Source organism: Podarcis bocagei, assembly GCF_964188305.1.
Source record: "Podarcis bocagei genome assembly, chromosome: 1".
Classification (NCBI taxonomy): Eukaryota; Metazoa; Chordata; class Lepidosauria; order Squamata; family Lacertidae; genus Podarcis; species Podarcis bocagei.
The window spans coordinates 48,100,853-48,128,308 of NC_138125.1; the positions used below are offsets into that span (position 1 = coordinate 48,100,853).

At 42.1% G+C, this 27,456-nt stretch overlaps 1 protein-coding gene across 8 annotated transcripts in view; it reads right to left on the reverse strand.

Moving 5' to 3' along the window:
* Positions 1–27,456, reverse strand: part of SIPA1L1 (signal induced proliferation associated 1 like 1) — a 175,446-nt gene that overhangs the window by 131,348 nt on the left and 16,642 nt on the right. For 7 of the 8 annotated variants that reach the window (XM_081185846.1, XM_081185845.1, XM_081185843.1 and 4 more), the window contains exon 2: positions 15,374–15,468. The exons of the other annotated variant lie outside the window; for it this stretch is intronic. The gene's annotated coding sequence lies outside the window, so the exon portion shown is untranslated. The remainder of the gene's footprint in view (positions 1–15,373; positions 15,469–27,456) is intronic. 8 annotated transcript variants of the gene reach the window in all.

Consider the following 27,456-nt stretch of genomic DNA (forward strand, 5'->3'; position numbering starts at 1 on the left):
CTCCATAATATATGCATGGAAATATGTTTTATTATCTGTAAAATGCTTACATAACCTGCTTTACCGCATTACTGTTTGAAGAGAGTCAGGCAACAGAATTAATAACTGAATATACTCTGTCAGTCAACATACTTTCATGAGACCAAAATAAATGGAAACTTCCTGAAATGGTTAAGGCAACCCAAACTAAAAGTGGGACTTAGAACATTTTTTAAATGAATGAGGATAGACTGTGGTACAAAGTATACCTCAAAGGCAAGTAGATTAATTTTGCTTTGAAAGACTGTACTTATCATTCAGTCATGACAACTGAAATAGTTTCTCTTTAAACTTCCAGAGATACAGTGGAACCTCGGTTTTTGAATGTCTCAGCTGCCGAACGTTTCGGAAGCCGAACGCCGAAAACCTGGAAGTGAATGCTTCCGTTTTCGAATGCGTCTCGGAAGTCAAATGGCTTCTGCGGATATCAGCTCCAGCCAGCATGGCCAATGGGTCTGGGATGAAGGGAGCTGTGGTTCACAACATCTGGAGGCCATTGTGTTGGCTACCACTGTAAGTGAAAGATTTCAGAACCAATGTAATGATTTTATTTAATGAGCTGTCAAAGTATGACAATCTACTTAATACATTCCATTGTTAATAATGATATATACTGACTTACAACCAGTAGCATTAGATTTAACTGTTAGTTGCGTAACTTTTGTTATATAACTGAAGCTACTGTATACTTAAGTATACAGTATACTTTTTATACTGCATTTTTAAAAAGGAAATGTAGGTGGCATTTCATCACCCTTTTTTACATTTTAATTGTGGTACTAGGCAGGGCCAGCCCCCTATTAGCACCATGAGACATCTGTCTTATGCAATGCCTCAGGAGGAGAGGCAGATCAGGCCTCGCAGCCTGCCCACTACAGCTATTTGGCTCATTATTGCTGCTGCTGCTGCTGCTGCTGCTGCTGCTGCTGCTGCTGCTGCTGCTACTGCTTTTGCCAGTCAACCTTCAGAGCTGCTGTGAGTTTTGCTGCCAGCTGCCGTCCCTGCCTTGCAGACCCACTGCTGGTCCACAGGGCACCCTGCCTGGTGATGGGTCCCACTTCCTTTCTTCAGGCACCAGGGGCTGTCATTGTCTTCTCCACTGAGCTGCCTGGACAACTGCTTCTAGGTGTACCCTGTGGCTGGTGTAGACAGAGAGGCTCTTGGCAAGAGAAAGAGCACAGGCAGTGTGTATTTGTGGGCATCATGTGTGGGAAAGGCAATGGGATGCTGATTTTGCTTTCATCTCCACCTTCCAATTTCTTTTCCACCATTAATAGGTGAAAGCGGAAGCAGCTTTTTTTAAAAAAGAGGGGGTGGCAGATGGCAGGTGCAGAGATGGGGAGACAAATCCCCATGATCTGATTCGTGCATGGGTAAAAGAAAGCAAAAAACATAAAATACGAGGTCTCTAATGCAACATCTCCCCTCTTCTTAGCTTTGGGCTGAGGGAGCTTTGGGCAACCAAGAAAGAAAAGTTTGTAGGAGTTTGTTTCCCTGGGAGGGAAGGAAAAGGAAGTCTAATTCAAATAAGTGGACATATCCTGCTGCTAGCTTGAGTTCCAGTTTGACAAATGAAATTACTTTTCTTTTTCCCGGGCTAGTTCTTGTTGTGCTTGCCAAATCGTCACTGTCCTCCTCATTCCTTCACAGCAGGAAATTTCAAACACAGAAATTAATTTATGGCCAAAGGTAGAGTTTTGTTTCATTTCATTTCTCGCTTGCTGGCTTTCTAATACCCCCTTTCCTTGGAGGGCTGGCTGCTAAACAGGGCAGTCCCATGTAAGTCTACTCAGAAGTATACCCCAATGAGCAAGTGTGCATAGGATGGCGCTGCACAGCAGGAACTTCTGTTGGGTTGCCATAGGGTGATTAACTATTCTTTTTTTGGTGTTTTGGGAAATGAGTAATGATTAGCCTCATGCAGCACCCTCACGTGTTCAAAGTGCTCCACACACATTATCTAGGTAATCCTTGCAACAAAGCTACAAGGTAGTTCAGTATCCTCATTATATTGGAATGGAAATTCCCTAGTAAGGGTATTCTAAACTGCAACTGGACTGAGTTGCACTGGAGGAATTCTCATTTCACAGCTTCAGTCTCATAGTAACTCATACTTAAAATAAAACTGATTTACACAAACTGTACATATTTTTAAACATATAGACAGAAATGTTTTGAAGCAGAGAGTGCAAATGGCAGTCTGTGGGGGGAGGTCCTACCCAAAAATATTTTGTTATGCAAACATAAGCTGGTGCAACAAAGGTGACTGGGGCTTGTGGGCCCAATACTTGGGACAGTAGGGATTCATTTTTGTACAAAATAAAACCCAGCCAGATGGGTGAGGTATAAATAAAATTGTTGTTGTTGTTGTTGTTGTTGTTGTTGTTACTATTACTATACTTTTTACACAGCCTTCATCAAACAAGTGAACACAGTGTGGGGTACATAAAATAAAAACAGACTGATTCAACAAAACAGGAATAAAAAAGGAATAAAGGATTACATAAAAGCACTATAAAACTCACTAACATTATAACTATTCACACTCCAAGGATCAGTGGCCTATCATTTCAAAATCAACATCATTAAAAGCCTGACTGATGTAGTAAGCTTTTAGCTGGTGCCATTAGTAAAGAGGAGAGACCATCTCCATCCCCTCAGCCTGGAAGACTCACAACTTAGCCTGCTCATGAGTACTTCCATTGGCAAAGAAGCATGCAGAAGAACAAGATTTTCCTAAGGCTGCTAACACGGTTTCCAAACTGTTTTTAAATTACTCCATTATGATTTAAATTTGCTACGCAATTTACAATTATTAAAATCAAGTTCCTCTTGCTCGTTGTCACCAATTTTACGACCTTGGTTAGGATTCCCATACAAACAATTGTTAGCAGGCTGCTAATGTGATGATTTTCCTGTTCTTGGAAAAAATAGCACAGAACAATTTTCTCCCAATTGCAGCAGAGTCAAACAATGCATTTGATGTTGGGTTCATCAGGAGGTCTGTGACTCAAAGTGTTGAATTCCCACGGTTTTGCAAAGTTGGGTTTCAAAAACAAGAGTTTTAAAAATCAGTTGCTAAGTGCAAAAAGCAGTGACTTGTTAACTAGGTGTGGGTGTCAGAAAGAGAGAGAGAGAGAGAGAGACAGAGAGAGTAAGACAAAGGAAGAACTGCACAGAAACTTTTAAGGTAAAAAACCAAAATCTTCCTATTATGTCAGATTTGGGGGGGCAGGGTCTAGGCTTTGCAGTTTGCGGACTATGGAGAGGAATTGGCAGCATATGGCCTGAAATGTTTTATTACTGATTATTGTGTGAAGTTTTAGGAGTTGTTTTTAAGAATATGTTCTGGTGCTTATGTATTTTTATTGTATTTAGCTTTATAAGCCAGCTCATGTGGTCATTTTTTCAGAGTGATTAGCAGCAGAAAAATAATGTAATTCCATTACTTATTTTTAAAAGGGTGGCAACATATTGCCCTGTAAATTCAACCTGAGCCCCTTGTAATATTTTTGTAGCTCGTAATTATATTGCTCCTGCAGGTCACTTAAACCAAATGTGTAGCCAACATGAATTTCAGCAGTGCACAAAGGGAGGTTGAGCGGCCATAAAAAGTAAATTGCTGCCCACCTTCAGAGTAGCAAAATATATTCAAAAACACAAATGGAATTCCCTACTCTCCACCAACTCTCCTGTACTCACTGAGAAAAGGTGAGAGTTGAGTGAATATTTTGTTCTCCAATTCCCACACCCCAACAACAGCTACTTGAGCTTGAATAAATATGACAATCATATTCATGTTACCTAACATAACAGTATGATGAGGCTTTCTAGTATAAACTTTACAGAGATGTCACTAAAATGAAAGTTCCTCAGTCTAGGTTAAATATGTTATCTTCAAAAATGCTTGCCTAGAAATTTGAACCCCTGAATACTAAGAAGCATCTGCTCAAGCCAACAAACTTAAGCGGACATACCTTCCATATCTCTTGATTTTTAAAAAAGTTTTAAGGTAGGCCTTCCGTCAGCCTCCACGAAAATGCACTGACTACTTGTGCACTTTTTATCCTAGCTGTCGAACCGTGCAAAATCTCAACAAGTTAATCAAATCAGCATCGCTTTTCAGTAACGTCAATAACTGTTAAGCAGCAGTAGCAGGACGGGTGCTGGCTGGGAGGTGGATACCAACCTTTGCCTCCCCAGACCTTTTCTGTTGCATGGTACCTGGTGAATGGCAACCTACTGAAGCAGCCAGAAAGCTTGGCTAGCTAGTCCCACTAAGGGCTTTTGGGGGGCAAAGGGTCATATGTGGTGGGATAACCCCAAAAGCAAAGGGTAAAAGTCCCTTGGGATCTCTCCTTTGGGGTGTGACAAGGGCAAGGGCATTCCTTGTGGGTGAACGGTTATGGGTGGACCTACTCCTAGGTGAGAGACTGGAGCAACGGACAGGCGTTGAGAGGGAGAATTTGAGTTTACCTTGCTTTCAAGTGAGAGGTAGAATGATGAGGAGCTGCATCTGTAGTGAGAGCATGAATACAACTCACAAATGCACCTGCAGTGTTATCGCAGGGTGATACTGCCATTTTATATTGCTTTATTGTACTTTTACTGTATCTTTCTTTTGTATTAGTTTATTGCTTTGGGGTGGTCTTTGGACCAAATAAGTGGTATATAAAACCACTTTTCAAAAAGCTTGCACTGAATATATTCAACGAAGATGTTATGCAAATTCTATAGCCAGTCAAAACAATAGCACAAAGAATTAAACAGCACTGTTCACTTCATGGTGATGTCAACATTAAGGTGTAAGATGCCAACATGGTTAGACATTTCACAAACACCACAAAAAGAAACAACTATTGTTAAGATCTTAAATATAGTTACGGTGGTGGTTTCATTTTGGCTTTTGAGATGGGTCAAGCTTTGTGGGTAGAACTGGGAAGTGTGCCACAGTAAGCTTTTTCCATCAATACAACCATTTTTCCACTTCATCTTCCTTCCGAAGAGCAATTGTGGTCTGAACTTGATTTTACAAAGGTTTCTTTCAAAACTAGTATATTTCTTCTTAACTAAAAAATTGCCCCTAAGGAAATGTGGTTACAGCAACTGACAATTTTATCTCCTTTACAATTTCCCATCATTAATATCCAAATTAACTTCCAAGAGTGAAATTAAAGCACTTACTATTATTAGAAGTGTAAATAAGTTGTATTTCAAAAAGGGAATCATCGGCTGCACCAGCTGACTTCTCTCAAGCAACACTGGATACAACCAAAGTTGCTTATTCTCTTCCTCTTTGCATTCAATTCTAGCCTTTATTTATCATTGGCTTTAAATAGAAAACAATCTACATGAAATTTTTTGGCACCCATCTTTAATTGAAGAGCAGATTTACAAACTATAGAATGCAGGACGACACAGGAAAAGCACAAGTGTTTTGTGTTTCCTGTTCTTCTGTGTCATCCAGAATGGAGCTCATGAGAGTTCCATTTTGGGCAATGGCGAAGAGCCCAAGAAACAGGAAGCACAAGGCATTTGGGCCTCCTGTTCCAAATAAAATTATATAATCTCTGAAAATGCTAAGTGCTCTGTTAAAGGAAGGTGTAAGGATCACTGTGCCAGTCAAACAGCCAAAACTGGAATTGCTCCAGTACAGCCACACACCCTGCACTGGTTTAGCATCTCAAGACACTTCCTCTGAACTGGAACAGTACAAATAATTCAGCTGCAGTGAGAAAGAGACGGGACAATACAGGTGTGCCATGAAATCTAGGTGTGAGCAGGTGGAATAGCGCAACAGGATTCAAGAGCAATGACATTAAGTACAATCTAAAAAGGACAAAATCTCACCTTAAGCAGGTTCACATATACATTTATATTTGATCAGTACATCTCGAGAGACTACAGGTAGACACATACACACAGAATCACATCATCAGTTCACCACAGATATGTCAAAAGGAAGGGAACAGTGAAAGTGCACTGAAGTCTGAAAGGGAGACTGAGAACTTTTCAGAAGTATGCATTGGCATGCTGCATATTAAAACATAGTTTGCTTTTAACTATAGTTCAATGTGATGTGCAAACCAGGTCCATGAATGTCTACAAACTTTTGCTTGGTATCAAAGGCATAAAAAGCCAGTCCATAAAACAATCTAAGCCACACAAAATATCCTGAAGAAATAGAGGGGAAATTTGTTTACCACTCATAACATGCCCTATGTGGGTTTGCCAGATGGGACATGATAACAATAAAACCAAATCTAAAGGGGGATTAAGTGTATCATTCTAAAATAGCTTGGTGTCTGCAATGCAAGCAAAAAGAAAAAATCCCGAATGACTTTTTTGGCCTGTCTTTCAGCTGAAGGCAGATGTTCAGCACACATAGCATCTGTTAACTAGCCCAAGGTTTGGTGCCTCTCTCATAGCTGTCTCATTAAGTTCTGCTGTGCCTGCTCCATGTCATAAGGATACCTAGGGGACATTTATGAATGGGGGAAGGGTGCTTATTGTCCCCAAAATTAGGGCTCCTCCATACACGTTTGCATGTTCATAATCCTTTTACATGTTTTTACATTTTTTAATGTTTTTATTTTCTTTTTAATAGTTTTGTTTTATCACTTTGTTGCTTGTCACCCTGGGCTCCTTTTGGAGGAAAGGCAAAACAGAAATTTAAAACAACGACAATAATGCAGCTGTACAGACAAACATCATGTAAAGGACCCCTGGACAGTTAAGTCCACTCGAAGGTGACTATGGGGTGCAGCGGTCATCTCACTTCAGGCCGAGGGAGCCGGCATTTGTCCACAGACGGCTTTCCAGGTAATGTGGCCAGCATGATTAAAACGCAACGGAACACCATGATGGAAGCCAGAGCGCACAGAAATGCTGTTTACCTTCCCACCACAGGAGTACATAATTATCTATTCTCAAACTGCTAGGTTGGCAGAAGCTGGGACAGAGCAACGGGAGCTCACCCTGTCGCGCAGATTTGAATCGCCAACCTTCCAATCAGCAAGCCCAAGAGGCTCAGTGGTTTAGACTACAGCGCCACCTGCTCCCTCACAAACATCATGTACACATGTGGCAAACGTGTTGTGCAGCTATGCACAAGAGAACTAAGACTAGCTTCAGTTTCCTGCTATATATTTAATATAACTAATATGAAAGTGCTTTCAGTCCTTTTTTTTTTTACTGCTAGGGCATAGGCTAAACCCAGGAATATTAATGTTTTTCTTTAATTTATTTCTGGGTATTTTTTGTTATATGCATGTCTAAGTCCTAAAAACTCAATGCATGCTTAAAGTACATTAACTTGAAGAACTGCTGCACCTTTTCCATACAACACTGAGCAATAAAACTTAACATAAAATGGAACGTTATCTGGAACGTTGTCAAACACTGTAGCTACACTAAGAGAATGATATCTAGAATGGTGGTTCCCAACCTGTGGGCAGGGACTGCAGAGTTATCCCAAGGGAGCCACAAAGCTTTGCAAGCAATGCTTCGCCAGCCAATGTTTGGTTTTCATCTGCCACCCACTGCTATGAGCAAGGCATGTATGGATTTTGCAGACCAAGCAGAAGCTTGTTTTACCTGTTCCTCATTAGAATTGAGCTCCCTTTCAACAAGAAAAGCATGGAGTGAGTGGCCAGACAAAAGGCACTCCTAACAACAGCTGCTACCTAGCCATCTAGAAGCAGAGGGGCATTTCCAAGTTGCAAACTTGATTTTAACTCTTCCAAAATAGGATACTGTATACACCTACTCCCAGATCACTGGAATCCTTAAGCAACAGGACCTCCATTGTCCCTAAATTAAGTTTTAACTTGCTTGACCTCATCCAACCCCAAACAGTGGCAAAACACAGAGTTCAGAACCGACACTGAGTCCCTGATACCAGGAAAATATTTGTGAATAGACTAATTTCTCTCTCAGTCTGTTACAGCTCCCTCCCACCTATTTCATTTCTGTACGTAATGTGAATGGCCTCCAAACAGATAAAGAAACATTCTACTGATGTATCACAAAAAAGGCCTGATTCCAGGTAGTCTGCAGCTACTAATAACCTTTCCAATTGTACAAGACACACTATCTAAAATCCCCAATTTAAATACTGCTCACATTACATTTCACTTTACACCTCAGCCAAAGGACTACTTAAACCAAGTGTTTTGAGGTGCCTGAAAGTAAAGAGTTTTACAACTAGCAAAATATGGTGCTTGATGACAAGCATCAGTCAATTTTGTGTGTCACCCACTTTGAAAATGGGTGTCTAACTAGTATACAATTATGGAACGTAGAATTGTGCTCTGAACATATACCTCATTCTGGTGTCTCAAATAAGCTGGTTAAAACTAAAGGCCTCAATTCACCCAGCTTTCCAAATATTGAATTGAACCTTGCACCTCCACATTATCTGTCTCTACAGCACAACGGCTAACAGACTGAGTCATTGGTTATGGACTACTACATCAACATTAGAATATTATCAGCAATGCTAGCTTTGTCTATTCAGTACAATTCATACAGCCATTCGTGAGCCGCGAGATGATTTATGGAAGTCGCGTTGTAATGGATATGCATGAAATCTGGTCTTGTGAATGAGTTTGTGCATCACTGACTGAGCATGATTCATGCTCCCCTGTGGCCAAGCAAGAATGAGAGAAAGGAAACCAAGCGGACCTCTAGGATGAGCCAGCATACTGCAAAGTTTAGCCTCACAATTATCAGAATGCCTCCTGAACTGTGTATGGCCAGGCTCCACCTGTTTTATAAGAGAATCTGTGCATACCATTTAGCAACAGCCATCTCTGCTTGTGATGAGTGATTTGGTGGGGTGTTGGAAGAGACAATTTAAGGATATTTTCTAGGTTTGAAGGTGGAGTGTTGTATTATAATTCAAATGCTATATGTTTTGTAAATAGGAAGGGAATAAGGAAGATAAATAAACCATGTTTGTATTTGTGCATCTTTGCCCATTTTCTTGTTAACATACCACCAATTTTATTACTATAAATAAAAACACATCTTGGGGTTCTTTATCTCGTTTGCTTGTTTTTCTGAATCATTAAGTTTTGTGTATCTTCACTATATGAATTCTCTCGGTCTTAGTAAAATCTTTCTACATTGTTGTAATGTCTTTAATTTCTCTTCGCAAATATATTCCTTTAATTTGGAACAGTTTATAGTTGACCATCATATATTTCAACAGTTTCACCATCAGAAGTCATCTTACTGTGTTTACATTTTTCATTTCTGGGCTCATTTGGGAAGAAGGGCAGTATATAAATTTAATAAATAAAGTAACATAAAAATAAAATTCTCTTCATTTCCTAATTTATTTATTTTTTTGCTGATTATGCACTGTAGTGCAACAGGAACCTCCACTTCCTCCACCTGCACATACCTCCACACCACCCCCAATCTCCTCTGAAGGGTTGAGTGAACTCTCAGAACATATTTAGGAGACGCTTGGTCATCATCACAGAGCACTTCCCACCATTTATCGTAGGTCCCAATCATAACCTGACCTGCCTCAATGTCCACAACACCACAATGTATGCATCCTCCTATCAGAATCAGAAGAATCTTTATTTGCATCAGCCACTAGCCATAGCAATAAAATAAAATAAAATGTACTGAAGATTTAACTATACAAAATACATTCTGGAGGTTTACACCAATAATCAAATACAGTGGAACCTCTATTTGCGACCATAATCTGTTCTGGAAATCTGTCCGGAGGTCGAAATTGGTCGCTGGGAGAGGTGCCATTGTGCGCAGGTGCGGGCGGTGATTGCCCGCTTCTGCACATGCACAAACGCAATCGCCGCTCCTGCGCGAACAGCAGCAAACCATAAGAAGAGGCATGGTAAGTGGAGGTTTGACTGTAATAGATCTTATCCTCCTGTCATCCAGGGCAGGTATCCCAGGACTTGTTTTAACTCAAACATGCATTTCAGGACCCATTTCTTAATTAATCTTTTACCATATATTTGCATGACGGTGGTAGTCTTGTTGTGACCCACCTTGAATCAGGCTGCAACCCACTAGTGGGTCCCAACTGACCAGTTGAAAACCAGTGTTCTTTAATGCAAGCCTTGTGTGTCCAGTGATAATATATCCAATGCATCATAGCGTTCAGCCAGCTATACTGCCTGCAGCAAAACTGATTTGCTGGCCTCCTTTTCACCCAACACCAGGATTGTATACCCAGAGGTGAACCAATTGTGAATGAAAAGGTCAGGCTACATTGGAAGGAGAGACACACCTGAGACTGCTTGCCTAACACCAGCTTGAGAAAGTGGCTGTGTGCGTTAGCTATATAGCCACATATTATTTCAATTATATGAATCATTCAAATTACATAATTTAAAATACACAAGACCAAATAGTTGCTATACATGTTCAGAAGCCATCTTGAGCTAATGTTTATCAAATATCAAGACGTGACACACATGCACACAAAGCTTACTTGGCAACTGCTAGTTAGGGTGTAACCAAAGAGAGACTTAACAACAAGTGTTATTTCTCCATGACCTGACCCTTAAAGTGCTATGTTTCTGCCAGCCCAATCAACTGTAACGCAGCTGACATGGCTGGAACACTCTGAGGATTAGGCCACACAAACATTTCCAGTTCTACTGTTCTGATGGGTGCAGCAAGTTGCAACAAATTCAGAATTACATCACAGGACTGAGAGAACTGTTCCTGGGATAGCCATGAGGCACACCTGGCCTATCACATTATTGGATCAGTTACTCTGCTGGTCATTGCCAGAGCCTTATGTGCCTCCAAAGAAATGAGCTTCATCATAAAGAGTTCCGCTTTAACGAGAAACAGCTGGTTTTCAACTGGGAGTAAAACCCCAACATTAACACATATTTGTCTGTAATTGTAATTGCCTCATAATGGAAGAACTGCCGGTATCAATCTGTTTATTAGGATTGGGAAGGGAAGGTGGGAGAGACTCATTCCATTCAGTTCCATTGACAGAAAGTAACTTAGGATCCAAGCCATAGAAAGCTCTGTGCTCAAACAGCAGTTTCCATAAGGCTCTATTAGTCTTGCACGTGACAATCCTCGCTCATCAACGACCTCCACTCAGCGCTTCAGAGCACACTATGGCCCAGCAGGGTTATTCAATAGCAGCTGATGCTCTGCTGTGTTGCCAACTCTGCCCCGGGATTCAGATGTGCAGAAGAGCTAAAGAAGCATGAGAAGAGTGCCATACATGGGGGGTCTGGGGAAGAGCCAGCAATGGGAGGATGCTACAGATATTCAAAAGGGCAATGGCTGCTATTGAATGGCCCTATAGCAGGAATGACTAGACTCTCCCCCCCCCCCACAAGATGTTGCTGGGCTCCAACTCTCATTAGCCCCGGACAGCACAACCAGTAGTCCAGATTGATGTAAGCTGTAGTCCAGCAACTGCCCTACACAACATGCTCAGTGAAGTTTTGTGGGAACAACTGGTGAGTTTGGAAAAGTCTATCTGTAGGAGTCACTCCATGAGCACAAGGCGCAATATTGCTACCATAGTAAAGTAACTTTAAAACATCAGTAAGTTTAAAAAGAGAAGAAAAAATAGATCTTAGCCCTTTACATGAAGGTATTCTGGTAAAACATAAAATGCTAACTTTAAAATAGTCCATTGTTTCTCTTGCAACATGTCTCCATTGTTTACAATCAGGTTTTTTTGTGTTGTGCTTAGTCTAAACTACTTCCCTGAAGGATGCGCTTAAGTTGCTAAAATAATACATTTGACACTCAACACACCACCTTTTGCACCTTTCAAAAATGCGATACTTCCCCCTCAAAACATCCTTTGCTATTGCAGGTGCCACATGAAATGCAGTTTGTACAGGTACCCTGGGCAACTATCACTTGTTGCCTGTAATGTTAACATAAACTATTCATAAAATGCCTAACAGAAACAAGGTAATGTGCAATACAAAAACATAGAATAAAGAGAAAGAAAGCCCTGCTGGCCAGCCTCACAATTATATTGTAACAAGTAGCACTAGTCTCCTTTGTCAATCCCAAACTTAACTTCATTCACATTCTTCTGTGGCTGTTTACTCTCCCACTGCAAAACTCCAGCACTAATGTGTTCATTCAATATATTTTCTTCCACGTGGCAAAGAGTAACAGATCGAAACATAGGGATGCCATATTTCAAACAGTGAAAACCTGGACAGCAAAGTTGCTGAGCTTTTTTCTTTATGCCAAATCTATTGAGCTTTTTTAAACCTTTGCCAAAAACTGTTGAGCTTTTTGGGCAAAATTGCTTTTTTAAAAATGCAATTTTTAGCAATTTTTATGGAAAAACAGCAATAATAGCACTGCCAACATGGGCTGCCAAAAGTCCAGATTGTACCAGACATTTTTTTACGATTTCTGCCCGGGCACTGCTGCCAACTACAGTATTCCGAATATGTCCAGGAAAATCCGGACATATGGCAACCCTATCAAAAACTCCCTGCCCCCAAGCTCATTCCTTTTTACTATGAGGAGCAGAATGTTGCCCTTGGATCAAGGCTTGTGGGAGATGAGTGTAAGGCCTGAGGGGACTGAGTGCTGTAAAATAAAGACATTTACAATGCGGTTTGTTCTTATATGAAGAATCTTGGGTATACAATGGAGCATCTCTTGCAGATATCTGCAAAATAACATGCTGGTTTATTTGTGTCTTTATATCACAATGTATTGCTTCTGACGCTCTTAGAGATGACTTACATACAGGCTATGTAATCAGTCTTGTACTCAAAGCACATAATCCAACAGATTATGCAACTGAATAGCTGTAGTAGCCTGAAGGTATTTTACGCTTGAAACACCAAAGCATCTGCAGAGATATCCTTTAAGTCACAGTATCTCTTAACCTCAGTGTAACCACTACATGAGCTAACTTGTTAGGACTAAAACAAGACAGATAAAAGGATCAGATTAAAGAAGATCAAAAGCACTAGTATTCACCCTGAAAAACAAAACTGATTCAGTTCTTTTATGCAATGAAGTTTCAGCCATTTGTCTAGAAGGGTCTTTATAAAGGTAGAATCTGACCCAATGAGGGAAGGGAGAGAAATTCAAGACCCATAAAATGTAGACTATAAAAGCCAAAGCAGACTGGTTCTGGTGACTAAAACATCATGTAATTGATGGCTGAGCATATAATACCTTCAAAGATGTTACATAACTTAGAAAAATGGGCATGGGGCAAAGATATCGCTGCATCAAGATCACCAGTTCCAGGCAAGTCTTAGCTCCATGCAATATTAGCTCCATCTGGTATGTTATTTGAAGGGTCTACGAAAATAGTTAATCTCATTCCATTTCCATATGTTCAACATATTTTTATCTACCACAACCAGCATACTGACTGTAAACCAAAGGATTAGCCGCTGTTTAAATGTTTTTAGTTCTCCTTTCTCAAGATTGCCCTCAGAACAAGAATAAAATCAGCTAATGGCAGCAAGTATCAGTCTGCGTTCCTACTGATTTTTACTTTAGAGAAAGGCTGTATTTCAGTGGTAGAGTGCATGCTTTTTTGTTCAGACGATCTCCAGTGTGATCCCCTGCATCTCCAGGTAGGTCTGGAAAAGAACCCTTCCTAAAACTCTGGAGAACCACTGAACACCAGTGCAAGCAATACTGAGATAGATGGAACAATGATCTAACTCAGTGTTTCCCAACCGGTGTTCCGCGGCACACTACTGTGCCGTGAGACATCGGCTGGTGTGCCGTGGGAGGGAGGCGGGCGAGAGGCGGCGGCGGCGAGGATCCGGCGGGGGTGGGGGGAGCGGGGGCCGTCGCGCGCAACCGAACTCACTTGGCGCGCTGCCGGCTTGTCCTCCTTCAACCCGGGTCGGGCCAGGCCTGCTCACGTCCCCGGATCCCCTAGCAGCAGCCGCACGCTCTCCAAAAGCACAACGCTGCGCGCAACCGCTCGGCCAGCTGGTGCTCTGCGACTCCGCCCTTTCCCCTCCCAGCGCCGGAGGGTTCGCGCGACCGCAGCTGTTCCCTTTCGCAGCGCGCGGGAAACAATTCCAGGCCGATTGCCTTGTGCCGAAAAGCACCGCCTCTCCTTCCAGCTCAGGCCCGAGCCGCCGGCTCCCCGAATGACGTCATGGGGGCGGGGCTTTAATGGTGGTGTGCCGCGAGATTTTTTCCGGTAAACAGGTGTGCCGTTGCCCAAAAACGTTTGGGAAACACTGATCTAACTTGATAGAAGGCAACTTTCTAAACTGTAGCTCACTCCATCACACGTTACACTAATCCTCTGTTTACAAATGTTTTATTAAGCAAATGAGTAATTTTTTTCCGTTTCCAAACCAGTAAAGTGCTGCTGATTTAAATTAACCATTTATTTAATGCTTCTGTTACAAAAAAACTTGCCTTGGTGTTCATTTAAGCAGCCAGCACTGTGATCTCTCTACAGAGAGGAAACCAACATTTAGCAGTTGGTTCAAAATCAGCAGCTGCTCAGTAGCTTAAAAGGAACCTTAGTGGCTCAGGATTTGTTCCCACTGACCATGACTGATAGATAGCATTTAGGTTTAGCTTATTCCTCTTCCTCTGAAGATGAAGATTCAGCGATTTCTATTCAAAGAGACCAGTGTCATAAGCAAGCCACCACTGGGTATCTACCCTTAGGTTGTAGCCCTGGTCAAACAGCAGCATCTGTATACATTAAGCACCAATATGAGTGGGAACTAAGCAAGCTATAGTTCTGGACTAAGAAGGGTTAGGGTTAGAAGAGTGAAGACACAAACTATATTATTATTATTATTATCATTATTATTATTATTATTATTAACTGGTTGTAGGGGAGGAAGAAAGAGGGCAAGTGCAGGAACCCAAGGGTCACCCAAACTCATTCATGACAACCACAATTCCTGACCACAGCAAGTTGTTATGGGAAGTGGGCTTATAAACGAGGTATCCATGACGAAAAAGAAATGTGTTTGCTTTGACTATACAAAAAAGCAAGTCTCTAAACCTTGGTCAGGATCTTTCCCCTTCCTCTAAAACCCCTTTGCAATGCCCTATACATCTGAAATGCTACCCCTTACCTCACTTAATTCCAGAAAGAAAAATTCAAGAGTAACTACAAAGCCAAACACCTGGAATTTGGGGCTGTCCATTCCACCAATAATAATAATAGTAATAATTTTATTATTTATACCCCACCCATCTGGCTGGGTTTCCCCAGCCACTCTGGGCGGCTTACAGCATATATAAAAAACTGTAAAACATCAGACATTAAAACATTTCCAGATACAGGGCTGCCTTCAGACACATTGTGCTTCTTCAAAGTTTATATTCTTACCTCAAGTTTTGTTTGTCTGATCACTCATTAACATAATTAAAGTTCCTATTCCTTTTGTCAGCATCACTGTACAATATACCCAGGGAGCATTTCAGCTGTAAAATACAGGGGGACAAAGAAAAGAGAAAGATTATTTTATAACCATGTAGGAAACGGTTTGACCTCGTAGTAAATTCTGACTTTTAGAACAACCCTTATAGTACACTCCCACCCTTTTCTATACTGTTAAACTCATTTTCACTACACCATAAATATACATTAATGGGAGTGTTACTGGCTTTTGTCTTAAACATGTCCCTAGCACCTTGACTCTAAAATCTCAAGTTGCTTGAGAAAGTATAAAAGGAAAAGCATAGGAGGCCAGGGCAAGCTAGTTGCAAGGATGTACTTCCTATCTCACATATCAGCATAAAGTTCTTTCACCCCTTCAGGTCCATTCACAATGTTCCTTAATGAAACAGAGGGTGGAATTGAGGGGAGAAGACCCAATAAAAGGCCTCTTCTTCGCTGTAATAGCTCAGCGTGTAGAATGCTCACACATGCATGCCATGACTGAACTCTTATGGTCTATAGCAGGGGTCAGCAAATTTTTTTAGCCATGGGCCTGTCTATTATCCCTCAGACCTTGTGGCGGGCCAGAGAAGCAGCACAGAGGGGGAGCTGGAAGAAGAGGTGAGGGGGGCAAGTAGTCCTCCTCCCTACCCCCAGCTGCTGCACTTACCTTCCCAGGGGCTACCGCTGCCGCCGCCGCCGCCGCCACCACCACTACCACCGCTGCTACTCGTGGGTAAGCAGAGTGAGTTCATCCGCTCCGCTCTCTGGCCCACAGGAGCACTAGGGCAGCGGCGAAGGGACAATAAGTGGCACAAAAGGGCTGGCTCCAGAGAGGGGCTGCTTAAAATGGCGCTCAGCCAGCCCAGCCCAGCCCAGTCTCCTTCCTCCTCTAGGCAGGGCGGGGAGAAGCCAGGAGGGAGGAGGCGCCGCCGCGGTGTGTGTGTGGGGGGGAATGGAATGGCTCGGGGTGGGGGAATGGCGCAGCCCGGACGAACAGAATTCCCACGCCGATCCATAGACAGTCCGTGAGCTGGATCCTGAAGGCAATTGGGTCTGATCCGGCCCACGGACCTTAGTTTGCTGACCCCTGGTCTATAGGAATCTTGTGTGTAAGTGCTGTCTTCACAGCAGGCTAGATTATACCAAATACAAATGCCAACATCTTAATACTGTATATTTTTGCTTTTTCTCAAAGATGGGCAGATTAGAATTGAATCAGGAATGTTTTTTTCTAGATCTAATTTAAACAGTCAGTTGCTTTACCACAAAAGATTAATTTTTATAGCAACATCGGTTATGTTTCAGGAGGCTCAAGCAAGAAAAGATCAGCCCTTGAACTAGTTTCTGTGCCCTGGAAGATTTACATCTGTTAAGCTGCAGGAGAGGGGCTATAGCTTGTGTTGCTCACATGATTTTCTCACAAAACGCCATAGGTTCTATCTTGGGTCCCAGATGAAACTTTGCCAATCAGTGTCAATAGTACTGATACTAGATGTACCAATGATCTGTCTCAGTTATTAGGCAGCTTCTTGTGTACTACTATTTCCTGAAAAAATGACTGGACTGGGTGGTAAATTGGCTGCTGAAATAAACACCTGTATTCAAATTATATTCAATAGGAGAACTGACATGGGGGGGGAAACAAGTGAATAATAATTATATTTAAAAATATATTTATTTATTTTATATAGAAATTTCTATCCTACCCTTCTGGTGCATATGCACAACTCAGCACAGCATACAGTAACTTAAAATCACATCAACACCACCCACTTCACTGCCCCACTAAAAACATAACAAAAGCGAAGACCAAAAACATAATCCAACCTTTACACAAAGCTGCTGATACTTAGCAGGCAAAAGCCTACTAAAAAAAAAATGTATTTACCAACAGACAGGTGGGGAGGGGAAGGCTACATGTTTCAAGAAACAAGATACAGTACTGTATTCCATAACATTGGTGCAGCCTCTGGGAAGGCCCTATCTGGTGCTGCTCTCAACCATGCTCCCATCAACCATGCCTTCACCCCAGGTTGAACACAGAGATGGGCATCTCCTTCTGATCTTAGGGAGCAAGCAAAAGACCACTATGGAAGGAAGTAACTCCTCCGATATTGTGGACCCAAGCTATTTAATCTTTAAAGAGAATCACTGAAGTCTCAATTTGTTACCAAAAACAACTGGCAACCAGTGCAGACATTGCTGGATAGGTGTTAAGACAGACCTACTGCTACATTCTGAGAAGTTCAGCAGAACCTATAGGGATGTACTCCCTCTGTCTAGTTCCCAGTGGAGGTTGTCTACGAAGTCAACCAAAGCTGCTTTGGTTCCAACTTCAGGCATGAAGCCAGACTGAAATGGATCATAATCCATTTTATCCAAGAAACCCTGAAGCTGATATTCTACTATGCCTTCGTGTACCTTGCCAAAAATGGTAAACTTGAGACTGGTTGGTAATCGTCCAACATGATGGGGGGTTTAGAGGGGACCGTTTCAACAGGGGGTTGTAGGTAGTCAGGAACTCCTTTTACATAGGTCAGCGCTCCTGTGAAGGTTCCTGTCAGTTTGAAGGCAGGTTCAAGCATTCAAAATCTGTCAGTGACAAGAGGACCGTACACTGTCCCTCCATACCTCTTGTTCAGAACAAAAACAAAACAAAATTCAATCCCAAAGTGTATTCTGCTATGTGAAGGAGTCCCAATATACCGTATTTTTCGCCCTATAGGGCGCACCGGCCCATAGGGCGCACCTAGTTTGGGGGGGGGCATAAAGAAAAAAAATTATTTTCCCCCCAGGGGGAGCTTCCCCCAACCCCAGCCCCCAGAACAGGCTGCTATCCGCAAGCCTGGGGAGCCCGGCGGGAACTCCCGCCGGGCTCCCCAGGCTTGCGGATATCTGCCCGAAGCCCGGGGCGCGCTGCTCAGCGAGCCCCAGGCTTCGGGATGCAGGCTGCTATCCGCAAGCCTAGGGAGCCCGGCAGGAACTCCCGCGGGCTCCCAAGGCTTGCAGATAGATTCCTGAAGCCTCGAGAGCGAGAGGGGTTGGTACGCACCGACCCCTCTTGCTCTCCAGGCTTCAGCGAAAGCCTGCATTCGCCTCATAGGACGCACACACATTTCCCCTTCATTTTTGGAGGGGGGAAAAGTGCGTCCTATAGGGCAAAAAATACGGTAATTTGGGATAGCCCCACAGTTGCTGTGGAGGGCAGAAAGTCCTGAGGCATTTCCAACAAGGTGGTCTTTGCATGGATGTCAAAGTCACTTGGTAACAACAGGCTGGGAAACTCCATCAACATGGGAAACTACCCTAGCTAGGTCACATAAAGAGCCTGTTATACAACAGAATCTCCCTTCTGTGCCAGCCACCTACCTCAAAAACAAACACTCAATGATTCAAACAGGGCACTAGGTCAGGGTGGGTGGAATCATGATAGACCACAGCAATTCTGCCTCCCTGCCTGCCCATACATGCACAGCTTAGCTGATGGCTCTACAGAGAAACCTGGTACAGTGCTAAAATATGTTTACCCATCCACTCTTCCAACCATGGCTCTGCAATACATTCTAGGTCAGATCCTGGGAGGTCATATTTTACCACATACTGACATGGCATTCAAAAACACCACTTCCAGACTGGAAGGATTGCCACCATACGCACAAGGACCTTGGTTGACAGGTGAATTGGAAGGATAAAAGTATACCATCCAGTTATCCTTCCCTCTCTGGGACTCTCTGTGAAAATGAAAATAGCAGTTTGCAGATTGTGCAACTCTTTTTTCTCTCTTGCTTAATTTAATTTAAAGTACAACACCCCCAAAATGGGGGGGGGGGGAATCAAGCATTCGAGATCATTATTCTTTTGAGATGAAACTAGATAGTAATCATCTTGTCATGAGTTTTTCTAATGATCTGCCACTTACAGACCAGACTGACAGGAGCCAACTCTCCTTATGCAATAGAGTATTTTGTAGGGCGGGCAAGCAACCATGTGCTCACCTTCAGAATGCATAGTATCCTTTAAGCTGTATGCTTAAAATAAACCCAAAGCAGGTTCTCCGTGCATCCAACTCAATGCTCAAAGGAACAAGGACTAATGGACACTGTGCCTTGTTGGGGTGCTGGGAAATGTAGCTCTGTGAGGGAGAACTGCAGTTCCCAGGATTCTTTTGGGGTATGTGCATTAGATGTGCTTTAAGCGTCTGGTATGAATCTGCCCACATACTCCATGTGCCTCATATGCAAGAGCATGCTGTCAGAAGATAGGCAACAGCTAGAAACCATTCTGCCTTGAGGATTTCCCATTTTTTCCTGACTCCAGCCCTCAGTAAAAGAGCTGGTTCCAGGCAAGTATGGGACAAGATGAAAAGGATGGAATTGAGGTAAGCGACAACACATCCGGACACTAGGCTAACAGCTGCTGGAAGGAGGATTCACTAAGTTCCTGACTGTCACCTTTGTGCACGGTCACTGAACATGCACTACTACTTCCTTAGACCCCTTCCACATCTGCAGAGCCTATTGGTTCTCTACTAGGGTCCTACAAGTGAACATACAGTACAAAGTATTCCCCTGTCAAAGATGCCAGTCCTAGACAGATTTGTTCCATAAATCTCCTTGGAGGTAGACCTCACAGGAGACTGAAACTGGAGCTTACCATGTGACGGGTGGTGGAGAGATGAAGGAGCACACCTGCTGATTGTGCATTTACTATTCCTACACAAAGATCTTCATGCACAACAGCTGAGGCACACAAAAGAACTGAGCATGAGTGTATCTGTGTACACATCCCATAAACAGAAGGCTGGCACAGGAGTAGTTGGGGAAGAGAATCTGCTGAGCAAATTTGGGCCAGAGACAAGTTCTGGGGATTTCAGGTTAGTGTCACTTGGCGGTAGATTTGGTAAGCCCTAATGTGATCTACTAGATTTTTAATTGAATCCAGGGGCCAGGATCGGTACATCTTTAAACAAAAATGAATTCAGTGCTTTAGACATACAACTCTTAAGAAGCATAATCTACAATTAAGAGTCAATGTGCCTAAACATTAAAAAATAATAACAACAACAACACGTTTTTGAGTATTTCATCTAATAAAACTTTGCAGATAGCCAGTCATCTGTGCTGAGTAGCTTCAGTGGCTGGGTTGGAATTTTAGAAACATAAAACCACACTGAGCTTCAGAATACAACATGAAGCATTTCACCCCATTTATCCTTTCACTGCACCATGTGCTTCATTGTATCAGTATAACTACCACCATGAGCAGTGGTACCTCTGGTTAAGAACTTAATTCGTTCTGGAGGTCCGTTTTTAACCTGAAACGGTTCTTAACCTGAGGTACCACTTTAGCTAACGGGGCCTCCCGCTGCCACTGTGCCGCCGCTGCGCGATTTCTGTTCTCATCCTGAAGCAAAATTCTTAACCCAAGGTACTATTTCTGGGTTAGCGGAGTCTGTAACCTGAAGCGTCTGTAACCTGAAGGCTCTGTAACCTGAAGCGTCTGTAACCCGAGGTACCACTGTAGTAGTTAAGAGCTACCCTTAGCCAATTATTTTTGAGTTCAAATCTCTTCTCAGCTATGCTATACATTCACTGGATGTGCCAAAGCAAACCACTCTTTCAGCTTCAGCTTCCTTTTTTCAGAGTTGCCATAAAGATTACTGAAAAAATGTAGATGAAGCTCTAGGAACATAGCAAGTAACTGCCCCAAGCAGAGATTTAAACCTGTCAAGGTCTCCCACATTCAATTCCAGCACAGTATAAATTACATTATGCAGGTCCTCAAGGCACTCCATGATCAACTTACACATTTGTTCTACTGGCGCGACTACACAGCATTTATATTGCAGTTTCTCCAACTAAGTTAACTAACTTACTGTTAATTTTGTTGTGATCCCCACAGGTCAAACGAACAGGCTTGCTGCAAAAGCTGAAAAAATGACTGTATTTTTGCATCAAATTCATGCATTCAAAAATAGAGTTTTGAAGTCGTGTAATTGCCAAATTCAGCTTCCTAAGAGTGTCCATCTAGGAATAAAACATTTCCAGTCCTTTCAAAGAATGAATAATTTTGAAAATGTAAGATTATATTATTTAAATAAGATTCAGTTTCAGTTATATTAAAAAATATAAAAGTTGTCCTTTAAACGAAATCTGCATGTAATATAAACATGTTAAGTATGCTGATTTAGTGGTAACTGGAGAACTTCAGCAAACCAAAGCAAAGTGCTGCGCTCACAGATTCCCACCCACCTCCTATTTTCTTCCTATTAGGCCAGCAGGAAGAGAGCAGCCAAAATTAATTTATTATCCTGAATCCCAACTTATCATTAAGTACAAACAAGAATCGTATGTAAATCAGCTTTATAACCTACAGTTTGAAGCGGGCTTTTTTGAAAGTGACTAGTTTGTTTTACACCAAGATTCCTAGCTGTTGAGATCCACAGAAAGTGTAATATTTACAGTTCCTATGTGGAAAAGCACTACCCCCCCCCCATAATTATCAGCCTAGCTTCTGGACACAGAATGCTGGACTATGGCCCTCCGCTCCAAATGATATTACTTACAGACTTAGCACATATACAAGAAAGCCAGTAAATTAATTTTCATAATCCCCACCTCATCTCTACAGGCAGATATAATTGAGTAGTGCAAAATACATGATCAGAGATCTTGGATTATGCTTCAAGGTGGGATAATTTAGCTGCAAACCAATTTGTATTCATTTGCTGCAGCAACTAAATCTTGTTTGTAGAATATATGAATCACAAAATGGAAAAGTCAATGTACACCAGTGATTTTTAAAGGGCTCTCGTCTTAATGACTTACATCAACAACATTTAAAGTAATTCACATCTGCCCTTACGTTTGGGAAGATGTTACAGAAAGTGCGCAGCCAATACCTGCTCAGAGGTGGAAGATCATGAGAAGCAGCTCTTCCTCTGGGGAGGAGGGAAGCCACGCCTCCACTGGGGAAGGGATGTAGGGCTCGGAAGATGCAAGGGAAAGCTGCAACACCGAGCCTGAGCAAAGTGGGGGGGGGCAGGTCCCCCTTTGCCACACCCTCTCTGCGCAGTAGGCTTACGCACAGAGAGGGGAGGCGTAGGTTGGGGGTCGAAAGACTGCTCTCCTGGGGAAAGTTTAAGGACCTTCCACTCCCAGATTCTGCTAGCAACTGAGCAGACATGGAATTGAGATGCTCTGCATTGTGAATGTTTTCGACAGATAATAAAGCCTTGTAAAGACCAGTGGGAGTCTTGCCTGTTCGCTCTCGAGCAACCACGCCAGCATTCATAACAAATGACATAAAACTTTTATGTTACTGAAGTACAATTAAGGCTAGACTTGGGTAAAATTACCAGGGGGTGGTTGCAAGCACATTAGCGGTTTTATTTTCTAAAATATCCAAATTACAATCTGCCATCCCATTAACAAGGTTTGAACTTCTGATCTAGAATTCTATTCTAGATGATATGGGTCTACTCTCAAATATATACAACAAACTAATAGAAATTTCAACAGGAACCGTCACTGGCCGGAAAACATTATGGGAGAGGAATTTAGGTTGGCAAGACCCAATGGTAAGTTATATGTAATACGTAATAGTTTTGTTGTATTTTCCAGTTGTCACGCAGACCATGCATATATTCTCTTTCAACATAGCAGCTTCAAAGTTTGAACTTATAGCTAAGCAAAGTCTCTTTCACTGACCTTGGTGATTTGTCTTTTAAGAGAAGACATACATTTATAATTTACATCAGGTGTGCAATGATATTTTGACCTGTGCTATCTTAGTACATAACTTTTTATTTTATTTTATTTTATTTAAGTGAGTGTGCGCAATTTTATACCCATCACAATACCCAGCTTCTCTTGGCACAGATTTTTTTTCTTATTTGCACAGCTCTGAAAATAAGCTGCCTCTAGCCTAGCCTAGTACTTTCATGTTTTGGATTTCTCATTTCCTCTCTCCTCCCACAGAAACCATGCACAGGATTTCTAGAACAAGTTCAGTTTTGTGTCCTACCAAAAGAATTATTCTAAAAGCAACACTCAAGAAAGCACCAGAGTGGCAGTTTTTATAACAGGAATTTATAAACAGAAGTTCTTCCATGGCTATGATTCTAAAAGTCTGTCCATTCTTTCAGAACCCTGACAATTTCAGCTTATATTTTAAGAAAGGACATTTCCAGATCTCTTGGTTCCACAAACAAGGGTGGAAAGGTTCTGTAAAATAAATTATTATTATTATTATTATTATTATTATTATTATTATTATTACCCCTTCCATCTCGCTGGGTTTCCCTGAACAGGGCTGCCTTCAGATGTTTTCTAAAAGTTGTGCAATTCTTTATCTCCCTGACATCTGATGGGAAGGCGTTCCACAGGGAGGGCGCCACTACCGAAAAGGCCCTCTGCCGGGTTCCCTGTAACTTTACTTCTCACAGGGAGGAAACCGCCAGAAGACCCTCAAAAGTGAACCTCAGTGTCCAGGCTGAATGATGGAGGTGAAGAAACTTCTTCAGGTATACTGGGCTGAGGCCATTTTGGGCTTTAAAGGTCAGCACCAACACTTTAACTGTGCTCAGAAACGTACTGAGAGCCAATGTAGGTCTTTCAGGAACGGTGTAATATGGTCTCGGTGGCCATTCCCAGTCACCAGTCTAGCTGCCGCGTTCTGGATTAGTTGTAGTTCCCGGGTCACCTTCAAAGGTAGCCCCACGTAGAGCGCATTGCAGTAGTCCAAACAGGAGGTAACCAGAGCATGCATCACTCTGGCGAGGCAAAAGTATGTAAAAAAATGATTTAAATCAAGTCTTACTGATTAGTGATTTAAATCGTGATTTAAATCAATTTGATTTAAATCAATTTGATTAAATCAAATCTACCCTGGCTGGAGGTTTATGATGCAATACATTTTTCAATGCCTACATCCAAAGTAGTCTACATGGTACCCCCTGACATTGTTTAATTACAACAGCTATCATCCCTGATCTTTAGTCATGCTAGCGGGGCTTATGAGATTTTTATTTCACAACATCTGGAAGGCATCCCATTGGCTAGCCCTGCCCTGGTTATTCAAAACACAAGTATAAGCCTTTGTTAGTGAACATGAAACCACAAATAAACCAAGTTAAGTACCCTGCAGAAAACAAAACAGATCATACTTGTGATTTTGCTAGAAATATCACTTTACCTTAAAGATCTCAGAATGCAGAGGGCAAACTGCAAAGCAAGCATTTGCAGCAGTGCGTAATTAAATGGTGGCTATCGTGCTGGAGATTAAAGGGCGATGGGATAGTTCAGTTGTGGGATTATACAGTTAACGAAATTGTTTCACGGACCAAATTAATGAGTCAAACATTAGTAAAGCATTGGTGTCTCTTCTCATTTAGAGAGGCTTATGATGCTAAAAAAAGTTTCTTTAAAAACCCAGCAACTCAACCCATCATTCATATTTTCGAATACTGAAACATGAGCATGTTTTTTCTCAAACCATAAGACAAGTTATCTATAGTCATATCTCTAACAGCATATAGGAAAATGTCCATGCAGTGTTTGTGTGAACATCATTCTCTATTGTAAGACAGAACTATAATCATTTATTTAAAAGAAGATTCCATTTCTAGTTCTGGAATCGACTAAGTAGATGGTAATCAGTATGAAATCACCTACTTGCTAAGAGTTTATTAAATTTATTAGCTGATTTTCTGAACAATCAACTGCGTACAAATCAACATACAAAAATAGAAGTCCTTTATTTCTTTTGCCTTAGTACTTATTTCTTCTGCCTCTGAGGCAGATAAATCCAGGGCAACTAAGCCAGTCATAACACAATACTTAGCCAAGTCACTGATCAAGTAATGGCAGCACTCCTGCCATAACAGAAACAAGTAGCTGTTTTATGAAATCTGGAGCAAAAGCAAACATGCTGGTTCTTAACTGTCTTGTTTTTAACAACTTGCCTAGGAGTCATAGGTGACCAGGAATGCAGACTACCAGCCTGTCTTAAAGGCTGGTAAAAAAATGTGCAGGCCAGTAACTGGTCCCATCACCTCCTGGCAAACAGAAGGGGATGAAATGGAGGAAGTGAGAGATTTTACTTTCTTGGGCTCCATGATCACTGCAGATGGTGACAGCAGTCACGAAATTAAAAGATGCCTGCTTCTTGGGAGAAAAGCGATGGCAAACCTAGACAGCATCGTAAAAGCAGAGACATCACCTTGCCAACAAAGGTCCATATAGTTAAAGCTATGGTTTTCTCAGTAGTGATGTTTGGAAGTGACAGCTGGACCACAAAGAAGGCTGATCGCCGAAGAATTGATGCTTTTGAATTATGGTGCTGGAGGAGACTCTTGAGAGTCCCATGGACTCCAAGAAGATCAAACCTATCCATTCTTAAGGAGATCAGCCCTGAGTGCTCACTGGAAGGACAGATCCTGAAGCTGAGCCTCCAATACTTTGGCCACCTCATGAGAAGAGAAGACTCCCTGGAAGAGACCCTGATGCTGGGAAAGATGGAGGGCATAAGGAGAAGGGGACAACAGAGGACGAGATGGTTGGAAAGTGTTCTCGAAGCTACTACCATAAGTTTGACCAAACTGCGGGAGGCAGTGGAAGAGAGGAGTGCCCGGCGTGCTCTGGTCCATGGGGTCACGAAGAGTCGGACATGACTAAACGACAACAACAAGTAATTTGTGTGCTTATTTCAAAGACTGGGTTCATATAAAACTCAAATCAATTTTCAAATTGCAGTATTGTAACTAGATGAATGATGAACTATAAGCTTCTAAATCTCTCATCAAATCTCTGTGCTCACGGCAGAATTTTCCTAAAAGCCCTGGCTCTCCTTAAATCTGATACCATGAGTCAACAGTAACACTCCTGATCTAAATTTCTGCTACTATATTGGGGCCTGCTAGCCTCAGCATATGCTTTATAAAGCACCAAGAACTAAGGTTTGCAGTGAATTTGGTTGCTGTTAACATGCTGCTAACAGACCAGAGTGAGAACAAGGCACTCATTCAATAAGAGGCATAGGAAGAGCCTAAATAATTCAGAAGAAGCCACTGATATTAATTGCTGTACAGTAAGTTTGTTCAAGAAGCCTTGGTATAACAATACTAGGCTGCCGCATACACCCCAGATCAAGTAAATCAATAAAAATACTTATTGATTTACCCACTAAATTTGCTTTATCTGCCCCCCACTAACATGAACCCTCCCCCCCAACATAAATCCTGGCTACACCCATGAATAATAACTTAACTGGGAACAACAACTACAATACATTAATAAACAGGGAACCTAAAAGGAAGAGAGGAAAGCTGTTATAGGAGAGAGAACTGAATGTAAAAGGATAAGGGAGGTGAGATGAAAACAACTGGGGATAATAAGGTATAAGGAGAATGGGAGAAGAAATTACAGGGCTGAGTAAAATACGTTCAGAGGCATGTCAGGATGTGAAGGAAAAATATATATTTTAAAAAACCTTCTCTGCTTAGAGCCTTTGGATCAGCAAATTTGGGAGGTTGAGCCACATGTCTGTACAGTGGTACCTCTGGTTACGAACGCTTCTGGTTACGAATGCTTCGGGTTGCGAGCTCCGCTAACCCGGAAGTAGCTGCTCCTGGTTGCGAACTTTGCCCCAGGATGTGAATGGAAATCATGCACACAGCAAGAGGCCTCATTAGCAAAAGCACACCTCAGGATAAGAACAGTTTCAGCTTAAGGACGGACTTGCGGAATGAATTAACTTCGTAACCAGAGGTACCACTGTACTGAGATTCTGGGAAACTATGGAACTCCTTCCACAATGAAAATTTTGAGGCAAAGAATTTAGATATCAGTAGACAGGGATGTCAGCAATTTCCAGCTGATTATGCCAAATTCTGACTCCATCTGTCTCCATTCTGTGATTGGCTCTACCCCTGCACCACCACGTTGTGACTGGTGGTCCTCAGTAATTTTCAACCATCTCAAGTTGGCCCTAGTGGTAAGAAAGTTTGAGATTCCCTGCTCTAGGGCATC